Here is a 12,269-nt window from a genome sequence, read left to right as displayed (position 1 = left end):
CAAAACCCTCTATAGTCATGACTACCAAGACTATTATCATATAAATTAAATCAACTTTTTAATAAAATAAAAAATGTGAATACTTTTATATATAAAGATGTGAAATTTATATATAAAAGTATTAATCCAAGATATAAGTTTAATATTTTACAACCAATTGAGGTAGAAACACAATACAATGGACCAAATTTAAGAGATAGGGGGAGAATGGGAAGAGAGAGAGGGAGGGAGACACAAAGATGGAGGGGAGAGAGGAGAGAGAGATAGACACAAAGATGGAGGGCAGAGAGAGGAGAGAGAGGGAGAAAGTGACAGAATTGGAGGGAAGAGATAAAGCGAGTGATGGGGGATAGATAGAGGGAAGGGGGAGAGAAAGGGAGACAGAGGAAGGAAGAGAGAGAGGAATCAAGAGAGGGAATGAGAGAGAGATGGAGGCTGAAGGGGAGAGAGGGGGAGGGAAGAAGAAAGACAAAGAGGGAGAGAGGTGGGGAGAGAGTAAGGGAGAGGGAGATATATAGATACAAAGAGAGAGTGTGTGTATGTTTTTGGGGTGAGCTAGAGAGAGGGAATAAGAAATAGAGACATAGATATAAATGTAGATATTATATAGTATTATATAACCATCCTACATCCATCTTAAACTTAGATCTATCAAGTGCCAAGAGGGATCAATTTTCTCAAGGTGCAAACCTTTCCTCAAGTTTTACAATAAAAAAAATGTTTTCACCTCGAGATATTTGATCCCTCTCGAAATTTGATGGATCTTGGGTTAAGATGGATATAGGTTGTTAATAATAGAAATAATGGCATAGTTCAATGGATGGAAGTTATTTTTAGATGTCTCAAGTCTACTGTAGAGTTTAGTGGAGGTCTTTTTTCCTATCTTGCTGGTGGATTTAGAAGAAAAGCTCCTCATAAGAAAGGAAATTTATGGAAACCTCAAGATAGTCATATTCTAGATGATGATGACGATATTCAACCCTAGTTAACACAAAGAAAAAGATAATAATTACATTCAAAGATCCAAAAAAAGAACAAGCACAGGTACCCCTTATTCTAGCCAATGAAGAAGATTGTATTGAGAAAATTATGTCCTAGTCTCCAACCAAGGAGGTAGACTCGAAAGACCAAGAAGATTTTGAATTTTATGGGGTATTATTGAAGGATCTAGCAAGTGGATTGGAGGATGCAATGACCTCTTCAATGAGGAAAGAAATATCTAGTGACATGTCACTTTATTTAGGCATTCATGGAAAACCTGTACAACTGAATAGGTTAGGGTGCATATTAGATGAATCATTAGATTCTCATGCAAAGTGAGAAACCTTTGATGTTGAATATTTTCCTCGAGCAACCCTTAAGTATAATCTTAATTTGGATAAGGCTGTAAAGAAACAACCTTTCATAAAAGAAAAAATGCATCTCCTTACTGTATGATGGAGATTTGAGTTCAAATCTCACAGGGGGTGTCATGTTGTTCGTTATATCTCCCCTACAGGTCAGAATTATTATTCTCTCTTACAAGCATATTTGGCATGGAAGTAGAAAAAAATATTCAGGGAGTAATATATGGAAATCATGACGATAATGTGTAGGGGATAACAAGTCAAGAAAATTATTTTGATGGTGTTTCTTCATTTCCTCCTCTGCAGAAAACTTGGGCATGGGATACAAGAAACATGTCTTCAAATTTTGTATGTCCAAAGAGGTCAAGGGGAGTCTATAGTTCTAGGGAAGTAGTAAAACATGAAAACAACAATAATGAAATTGTTGAGGATGCTTTCAAAACTAACACGAGACTAAAGCAACGAGTATTTAGGAGACAACAAATGCATAACTGTGTCAATAAGAGGATACATATTTCAGAGAAAATGTTTCCTCTTACAAAAAAATATACTAGGATAAAGGAATATACCTTTGAATCAGAGATATTTTGCCAGAAAAATGTGATGAGAAGTGAAAGTGCACAAGGACCGAAACTCAAAAAGTCAAGGCAAGGTATATTAGCAATTTCTGCAATTGGTAGTGGAAAGCATAAAGTTGGTTTATAAGATTTTCTTGAAGGTAATTAGAAAGATAAGAAAGGGAGACCATGCCCCCTTGTGAAAAGAAATGTTGACAATGCGTGGAAGTGGTTGATAAGATGCACAAACTATCTCAGAGCCCTAGAAATAAAAAATCAATTGCACAATGTGATCTTCTTGACAATAGATGGAAACAAAATCCTTGGTGCATGGAAAATCTAGTGTCTTTAACCAAATTTCTCCAAGAGACTCTATAGGAACAAAATCACATGAATCTAGATCAAATGGACTAACCCCTTCCTTCACACATCAAGGAAGTAAAGGTTATGTTTCTCCATTCTTGGTCGAACTTTGAGCTAATCACTCTGGAGGCAATGGAAGTGATGCCAAAGAAGAGGGTATTTTTTCAATGTAAGAAATTCAATCTACGTCGTCAGAGGATGAGAGGGGACTTGGAAAACTTCCTGATGGTTCAAATCTTGAAGATGAGGAAGAGCCTTTGCAACCTCACTACATTTTAGCTTCTCGCTGAGTAGATGAATATAACTCTCCCAGAGAAACAAGGTTTGAGAATGAGGGCACAAAGAAATGGAAGAGACGTTGGGCTAGCATGGACAATGAGGAGGGGAGGTACGCTTCAGTTTGCAGCAACATTAAGAATGGAAATGGTCAGAGTCTTTCTCCTGAATAGGGAGAATACGTGGGATAGAGATCATAGGATGGACGAGGAAAATCAAAAATTTATGAGGATGATGGAGGTCAAAGTATTGGTGGTGTCTCTGTTGGGTTTTGTTATATTCTTTCCATGACTACCCCACGCTTGGGGAGGGGGGGCTGGTAGCCCTCTTTGTACATTGCATGTTGTGCCAAGTGTTGCCAAGGGGTCAAAGTGGGGGCAGTTGCCCCCCGATGTCAAGGGGCAGTAGCCCCCTTGCATTGGGTCCCGGGTAGCGCCATGGGAAATTTTTTTTTAGACACTATATTAGGTGGGTTGACCTATCTATGTTTTTTTGCATGGATTTCACACATGGTTTTGGGCAATTTGGTTTTCTATCCATGGTATTTTGTATATTCGGCCAAGGGAACTATGGTTATGTTCTAATCCAGGGTTAATGGATTGGGGTTTACGGATGCTTCAACATGTATATATATGTATTGTAACATTGAAAGGAACATAATGAAAATCAATCTAGTAGTCCCCGTTTTGGGATCTAGGGGAAAATCTCTGTGTATACCTATTTCATGTTTTATGCTCTAGCCATTGTTTATTTTCTTTTTTTTAGAATTTGTATGCAAGTAATTTATGTATGATGTTAAAGCCTACAATTTGTATGAGAGTTGTTTTGGCTTCAAGGGGATGCCCTTGGTATTGAGGACTTTTTTGCTCGGGCCTGTGGTAGACCCTATTCAGTGGGAGATCCGTGGGATGGATTCTTGTGGTGAAAGAAGATGAAGAGCAGTGGAAAGGTAAAGATCAAGAAATTTAATGGTCAAAGTTTTGATTTGTGGAAACTCAAGATGGAGGATCTGTTGGTGGATAAATATTAGTGGATCACAGTAGATCAGTGTACTAAACCAACAAAAATGTTAGCTGAAGACTGGGAAAAGTTGAATAGGAAGGCAAATAGCACAATACAATTGTGTCTCTTAGATTTAGTATTGCTGAATGTATGAGGGGAAGCTTCAGTGAAAGTTTTGTGGGACAATTTATGGACATTGTACCAATCTACATCTCTGATTAATAAATTGTTCCTACGAAAAAAGCTCTATGACCTGTGGATGAAAGATGAAGACATAGCGATAGAGCATCTGAATGCATTTAATATTGTGGTAATCTAGTTATTATTTGTTAATATTAAAAATTTAGACGAGGATAAGTGCATCAGTTTGTTGTGTTCTCTACCAAATTCGTGGGATAGTCTGGTTGTTGCAATAGGTAGCAATGCAACTACCGTGCAATTTGGTGAAATAGTCTCATCCTTACTGTCGGAGTAGATGAGATGGGAAAATATCGAAGCCAGAATGGTGATGCCTTGTCTATATGAGGATGGTCCCAGACTAGAAACAAGATAAGTCCTCGAGTGGGAGATCTAAATCTAGAGGGACATCTAAATATCTAGGAAAATATATAAAGGTGTGTTGGAAATGCGGAAAGCAAGGGCACTTCAGAAGGGACTGTAAATCTAAAGCTCTTGAGAAAGGAAAGGGATATGATGATGCTCCTTCTCCATATTCTTTTTGTACTCCAGAAATGATGCAATCAAATTCATTCAATGAAATAGATGCAATTATTTCCAACATCTTATATGGGTTTTCTTTTGTACTCTGGAAATGATGATCAAATTAATTTAATGAAATAGTTGGGATTATTTTTCACCCGCCTTCCAAAGATTCTAGGTTTTGCAAAAATTCAATAATGGTTGGAAATATTGAGAGAAATTGATTGACATAAAAGCCTTGGTGGCTAGGTTTACTTCGGGAATTTCTTTGTAGACATCTTAAGTCTATTGCATAGTTTAGTGGAGTGAAGTTCTTTGTATACATCTGATGTTTATTGCAAATTTTAGTGGAGGTATTTTTTCCAATCTTGCTGGTGGATTTAGAAGAAAAGCTCCTTATATGAAAGGAAATTGAGGGCCACTTTGGGATAGTCATATTCTAGATGATGGTGACATTGATATTGAACCCCGTTCACACACAAAAAAAAATGACATTCAAAGAGACAGAAAAAGAATAAGAATAGGTACCCCTTGTTCTAGCCAATGAAGTAGATTGTATTGACAAAATTATGTCTAAGTCTCCAACCAAGGAGGCAGACTAGGAAGACCAAGAATATTGTGAATTTGATGGGGAATTATTGAAGGATCTAGCAGTGGATTGGAGGATACAATGACATCTTTAATGAGGAAAGTAATATCTAGTGACATGTCACTTTATTTAGGAATTCATGGAAAACATGTACAGGTGAACATGTTAGGGTGCATACAAGATGACTCATGGGAGTCTTCTGCAAAAGCAGAAACCTTTGATGTTGAATATTTTCCTCAAGAAACCCTTAACTGTAATCTTAATTTGGACAAGACTATAAAGAAACAACCTTGCATAAGAGCAAAAATGCATGTCCTTACTCTAGGATGGATATTTGAGTTCAAATCTCGCAGCGGATATCATGATGTTCGTTATATCTCCCCTACAAGTCAAAAATATTATTCTCTTTTACAAGCATGTTTGGCATCAAAGCAACAACGAAACATTCAGGGAGTAATAGATGGAAATCATGATGATAATGTGGAGGGGGTAACAAGTTAAGAAAATTCTTTTGGCGCTATTTCTTCATTTCCTCCTTTGCAGAAAACTCAGGCATGGGCTGTAAGGAACATGTCTTCAAATTTTGTATGTCCAAAGAGGTCAAGGAGAGTCTATAGTTCTAGGGAAGTAGTAAAACATGACAACAACAATAATGAAATTCTTGAGGATGCTTTCAAAACTGACACAAGACTAAAGCAACAGATATTTAGCAGATAGAAGATGCATAAATGTCTCAATAAGAGGATAAATGTTTTAGGGCAAATGTTTCCTCTTATAGAAAAATCTACTCTGGTAAAGGAATATACCTTTTAATAAGAGAGTGTTTTCCTTAAAAATATGATGAGAAGTCTAACCGCACAATTATCTAAACTCAAAAAGTCAAGGCAATGTCTATTATCAGTTTCTGCAATTAGTAGTAGAAAGCATAAAGTTGTTTTATAAGATTTTCTTGAAGGTTAGAAACGTAAGAAAGAAAGACCATGACCCCTTCAGAAAAGAAATGTTGAAAATTCATGGAAGTGGTTGATAAGATGCACAAACTGTCTAAGAGCCCTAGAAAAGAAAAATCAACAGCACAATGTGATCATGTTGACAATGAATAGAAACCAAAATCCTTGGTGCATGGAAAATCCATTGTCTTTAACAAGATTTCTTCAAGTGGCTCTGGAAGCAGGAACACACATGGGACTCAATCAAAAGGACCTACACCTTTCTTCACACATCAAGAATGTGAAGATTCTATTTATCCACTCTTGGCTGAACTGCCAACTCCTCATTCTGAAGGCAATGGAAGGGATGCCAAAGAAGAGGATATTTTTGGAATGGAAAAACTTCAATCTACGTCATCAAAGAATGAGAGGGAACTTGGAAATCTACTTGAAATTTTGAAGCTTTAAGATGAGGAAGAGCCTTTACAACATTGCTACATTTCAACTTCTCGCTGGGTAGATGAATATAACTATGCTAGAGATGCAAGGCCTGAGAATGAGGGCATAAAGAAATGGAAGAGATATTCAACCAACATGGACAGTGAGTAGGGGAGGTACTCTTCAGAGTGCAGTGGTATTAATCATGGAAGTGGTTAGAGTATTTCTCTATACCAGGAGAATACGTGGGAGAGAAATCAAAGGGCGCAAAAGGAAAATAAAAAAATTTCAAGGATGATGCAGGTTAAGGTATTGGTGGTGTCTCAGGGAAAGATGATGTAAGAAGAGATGAACAATATGACTTGGATTTGAATCAATGAGAGCTTATGGAACTGGATGATGGCAACAATAGTGAAGATGATAATATTGGACAACCACCTAAATCAGAGTCTCACGATGAGCCCAAGTCCTCAATTCAACTTGAGATTCCACTCGCACAACAAATGATTGATATGATACAAGGTTGTAGAATTGTTGATGAATTTGAGAGGCCTACCAAGATAGATGAAGGAAAATATGGAGTTGTCTACATATCTAATAATAAGAAATCTAGGGAGATAGTCACTCTAAAAGAGGTAAAAATTGAAAAAGAGAGAGATGGATTTCCGATGACTTCTCTAAAAGAGATAAATGTCTTTCTATCCTTCCATCACTCATAGGTTTTTGATGTAAAGGAAGTAGTGGAGGAAGCAACTTGGACAACATTTTTATGGTGATGGAATACATGGAGCATGATCTAAAAGGACTGATGGAAACAATGAAAAAGTCTTTCAGCTAGAGCGAAGTTAAATGTTTTATGTTGCAACTCTTTGAGGGTGTTAAATACCTTCATGATAATTGGGTTCTGCATAGGTACAAGTTCCTTATGTTTTCACTTACATTCTCTATTTTTTTTAAATGATGTGTATTATGCATGCCATGTGTCCCCTTGATATATTTTGTTAGGTGTTTTCTTCATCTATGATCGAAGATAACATACAAAGAGTGTTTTGTCCATGCCATTTGTGCACTTGATATATTTTTTTACATTCTTTCTTCGTCTATTTATCGAAGATAAAATACAAGGAGACTTATATAGAGTTTTTATGAAAATTGATGTTGAATGTAGCTATCTACTTTGTTTATCTTTTCTAGGGACTTGAAGAATTCAAAGCTTCTTGTAATCAATTGTGGTGAATTGAAGATATGTGACTTTGTTTTGGCTAGTGAGTATGGCAGTCCTTTGAAACCTTATACACCAATGGTTGTCACCTTATGGTAGCTTAATAAAATTTTTAATATATATCTGTTTGGCTTGCATGTTGATTGCTTGCAATACAAAAGCTTGTTGGACATTTAATTTTTCATTTAATGACCATACCAAATAAAATTTTCAACATTTTTAATTTATTAATGTTGATTCTTTGTTACTAATTTCTTGCAGATATGAAAAATAGTAAGCTAGTAAAAAATTAATTACTTTAGTGTTCATTCAGTGCTGGATTATTTTGGTACTCCATAAATGACACGATAAAATTGAGTTAATGAGATAGATGAAACTATTTCCAACATCTTCTATGGGTTTTATTTTCTACTACAGAAATGACGATCAAATTCATTTAATGAAATAGTTGGGATTATTTTCAACCACCTTCCAAAGCTTCTACGTTTTTCAGAAGTTTAATAGTGCTTGAAAATATTGAGAGAAATTGATTGATCTAAAACCCTTGGTGGTTGTGTTTCCCTCGGGAAGTTCTTTGTGGACATATGAAGTCTATTATATAGTTTATTGGAGGGAATTTCTTTGTAGACATCTGAAGTCTATTGTAGAGTTTAGTGTGGGTCTTGTTTCCTATCTTGTAGGTGGATTTAGAATAAAATATCCTTATAATAAAGGAAATTTATGGCCACTTCGGGATAGTCGTATTCTATATGATGATGATGGTATTGAACCCCAGGTAACACAGAAAAAAATAAAATAGCATTCAAAGAGCCAGAAAAATAACAAGCATAGGTACCCCTTGTTCTAGCCAACGAAGCAAATTGTATTGAGAAAATTCTATCCCAGTCTCCAACCAAGGAGGAAGACTCGAAAGACCAAGAATATTGTGAATTTGATGGGCTATTATTAAAGGATCTAGGCACTGGATTAGATGATGCAATGACCTCTTGAATGAGGAAATGAATATCTAGTGACATGTCATTTTATTTAGGCATTCATGGAAAACTTGTACAACTAAACAAGTTAGGGTGCATATCAGCTAAATCACGAGAGTCTCCTGTAAAAGTAGAAACCTTTGATGTTGAATATTTTAATCAAGAAATCCTTAAATATAACCTTAATTTGGACAATATTGTAAAGAAACAAACTTACATAAAAGCGAAAATGCATCTCCTTATAGTAGAATGGAGATTTGAGTTCAAATCTCACATCGTGTGTCATGATGTTTGTTATATCTCCCCTAGAGGTCATAATTCTTATTCTCTTTTGATAGCATGTTTGGCATTGAAGCAGCAACAAAATATTTATGGACTAATAGATGGAAGTCATGATGATAAAGTGGAGGGAGTAACGTGTCAAGAAAATTATTTTGGGGGTGTTTCTTAATTTCCTCGTCTGCAGAAAACTTAGGCATGGGCTATAAGAAACATATATTCAAATGGTGTATGTCCAAATAGGTCAGGGAGAGTATATAGTTATAGGGAGGTAGTAAAACATGAAAACAACAATCATGAAATTGTTGAGGATGCTTTCAAAACTGAGACAGGACTAAAGCAACGGGTATTTAGGAGAGAGAGGATGCATAACTGTGTCAATAAGAGAATACATGTTTCAGAGGAAATGTTTCCTCTTATAGAAAAAGCTACTAGGGTAAAGGCATATACCTTTGAATCAAAAAGGTTTTTCCAAAAGAATGGAAAGATATTTGCAAGTGCACAAGGACTGAAACTCAAAAAGTCAACACGAGGTCTATTAGCAATTTCTACAATTGGTAGTAGAAAGCATAGAGTTGGTTTATAAGGTTTTCTTGAAGGTTAGAAACATAAGAAAGGAAGACCATACCCCCTTGTGAAAATGAATGTGGACAATGCATGGAAGTGGTTGAGAAGATGCAAAAATTATCTTAGAGCACTAGAAATAAAAAATCAACTATACATTGTCATCATTTTGACAATGGATGGAAACCAAAATCCTTGGTGCGTGGAAACCAAAAACCTTGTGTGTGTGTATATATATATATTACGTGAGCATCATAACATGAAACATGGAGATGTATGCCAAAAAAATCAGAAAACTTTCCAAAAAGTATACAAATTAACAAAAAGAGTGTGTTATCATGTGACAATTGGAGACAAAGAAATTTAAATCGATATGGATGTAAAAGACCTGCATATATCTTCCTATTTGATATGCAAGAGATAATCAAATATGCTAATTCACATCATTTGAGGAAGATATAAACCAAAAAGATTCAGTTTTCAAAAGTGAGGAATGGTATTAAGAAATTGAAATAAACATAGATATAGTTGTTGTAGAAATTAATTAGATATGCTAATTCATATCATTTGAGGAAGATATAAACCATAAAGATTCAATTATCAAAAGTGAGGAATGGTATTAAGCAATTGAAATAAACAGAGATATAGTTGTTGTAGAATTTAATGAGATAGGATAATTCACATCATTTGAGGAAGATATAAACCAGGAAGATTCAATTTTCAGAAGTGAGGAATGGTATTAAGCAATCGAAATAAACATAGGTATAGTTGTTGTAGAATTAACTAGGGAAGAATTTAAGCTCACACAAAATCATTGTGGTTGATATTATTTCCATGGGCTCTATTGCAACAGAAAATCACAGCAAAACATTACAACCATCACACCAGACTTTCAAGAAAAAGGACTTTAAAAAAACAGACTTGGGCATAGTGATACAAACAACTAACATGAAAGATGATTCAGGAAAGACAATTGATTTGAGACTATATTGTAATTATCAATGAGAATTTTACAGAAATAACATTATTGAGAGTAAAAAATTAGAAAACTAGATAGCCCAAAAGGATATTGTGGTTGGGTATAAGCAGGGGGTTGTGTTTGGGCCTTGAGCTTTTCCTGTTCAAAGTCATTTTCCAATATTTTACTGGGAAATAAGTGCATAAAATTTTGTAGTATGTGATCCGCAACCCCATCTTGCTTCCATAATTAATATTCTAAATGCTCATAATTTTTAAAAATATTAATGTTTTCTAGACAAAGGGAATAAAACAAAACTAAAGGTGCAAGTACAATGCTGAAACTGCTAAGAATTCTCTCAATTTTCATATTGCAATGCAAATCAATAGGATAACGAAAGGGGAGTTCACTTTACTTTTAACACCATTTAATTTCTCTCACTGAAATTATAACATAACACATCTCTCTTCATCTATGCTCTTTCTCCACATTATATTTCCTTACGATGTTCCTTTGCAACATTTGGTGCAATTGCTACTTTATAACAGTATGAAAAGAATCTTAACCATGGATATTCACCCCCACTTTAGTATAGATATTATTAACTTGTAAATGGGATTTTTTATAATACTTTGGGCCAGTAAAATGGCTTATCAATACCACATAACCAAAAAATCTAACTTATTTCACAATCAAAATATTTTATTACAATATGAAAATATTCTCAATCATGGATATTCACCCCCATTTTACCATGGATATTATTAACTTATAAATATGCTTTGTTAAAATACCATGGGTGAACACCATGGCTTATTGATATGACTTTCTCAGAAAACATAACTGATTTCACAATCAAAATATCATGTAGCAATATGACAAGATTTGTAACCATGGATATTCACCCCCACTTTTCCATTTATATTATGAACTTGTGAATAGGCTTTGTTACAATGCCATGAGCCAATACCAAGACTTATCGATATTTTATACCCAAAAATCATAACTTATTTCACAATCAAAATATTTTATAACAATATGAAAATATTTTTAACCATGGATAGTTACCCCCACTTTAGCATGGATATTATTAACTTGTAAATAGGCCTTGTTAGATGTTGGGAACTTAATCCCCCAAGGAAAATTTGGGGGCTCAAAGCCCATGTTTTGGGTCAAGTTTTGTAATAAAGTGTAAAGCCTCTCCATTTTGTGGTCGCGGACCGCAAAGGTGTCATGAATCATAAACAATTATTTGCCCTCATTTTGTAAATTAAAGTCAGTTGTAGAGATCTACCCAGGGTACGCTGACCATGGGATTATATAAAAAGAACTAAATAAGCAAGCTCTAGGTAGTTAGAAGTCATAAGTTAGAGTAACATTCTTGAGTGATAAGGAGAGAAGTCTAAGTTTTGAGTCTTAGCATAGGTAGAGGCTCTGCAGTTGAGTGCGTAGAGGCCTAGAGTAGAAGTCTACAGCTGAGTGCACAGACCCCTAGAGTTGTTTAAGTAGGGAAAATACTGTCTGAAATCATTTGAAGATAACAATAAAGAGAAGCATTCTACAAATTCTATGTCTTTGTTTCCTATTAATGCATCTTGTCATATTGTGTATGAATTTCATTTATAATGCTTATGTGATGTGTGAATGTATGTAATTGTGTTGTTTAATTGAACACAAGTGAGGATATATGTTTATGCGGTGCTAACTGTGATTGTTTAATAAGATAAGTAAAATATGCTGCACTAGTAGCGCGAAAGTACCTTAACCGCAGGTTAGGGCTGCGCGAAGGTCAATTGTACCCCTTCGCAGAGGTACTGAAAGGAAAAATAAAGGGCTAAATAGATAGAGACCAAAAACTTAATGACCTGTGAAAAAACAAGGACAACAACAATAAACGGACAACACAACCATCTCAACGTGGAGAAACTTGGTTCCAGCATCACCCCATACTGCTTTGGGTGAGACTTTAGTTCGTGCTCCACGGGCTAATGCTGAAAAGGCCAGTAGTGTAGGGATTTGTTTGGCTAACTAATGCTGAACCTAGGTCAAGCCCCATGAATCCAACAAATGGTT

General features: G+C 35.3%; 1 pseudogene; it reads left to right on the top strand.

The window, feature by feature from the left end:
• The first annotated feature begins 2,211 nt into the window (after window positions 1–2,211).
• Window positions 2,212–7,520, top strand: LOC149159091 (uncharacterized; annotated as a pseudogene).
• The last annotated feature ends 4,749 nt before the right edge of the window (window positions 7,521–12,269 follow it).

This window comes from Pinus tabuliformis, chromosome 5_2 (assembly GCF_031772625.1).
Source record: "Pinus tabuliformis cultivar Carrire ecotype Pingquan chromosome 5_2, CPIR1, whole genome shotgun sequence".
Lineage (NCBI taxonomy): Eukaryota > Viridiplantae > Streptophyta > Pinopsida > Pinales > Pinaceae > Pinus > Pinus tabuliformis.
This window is presented reverse-complemented; position numbering and strand designations above follow the sequence as displayed.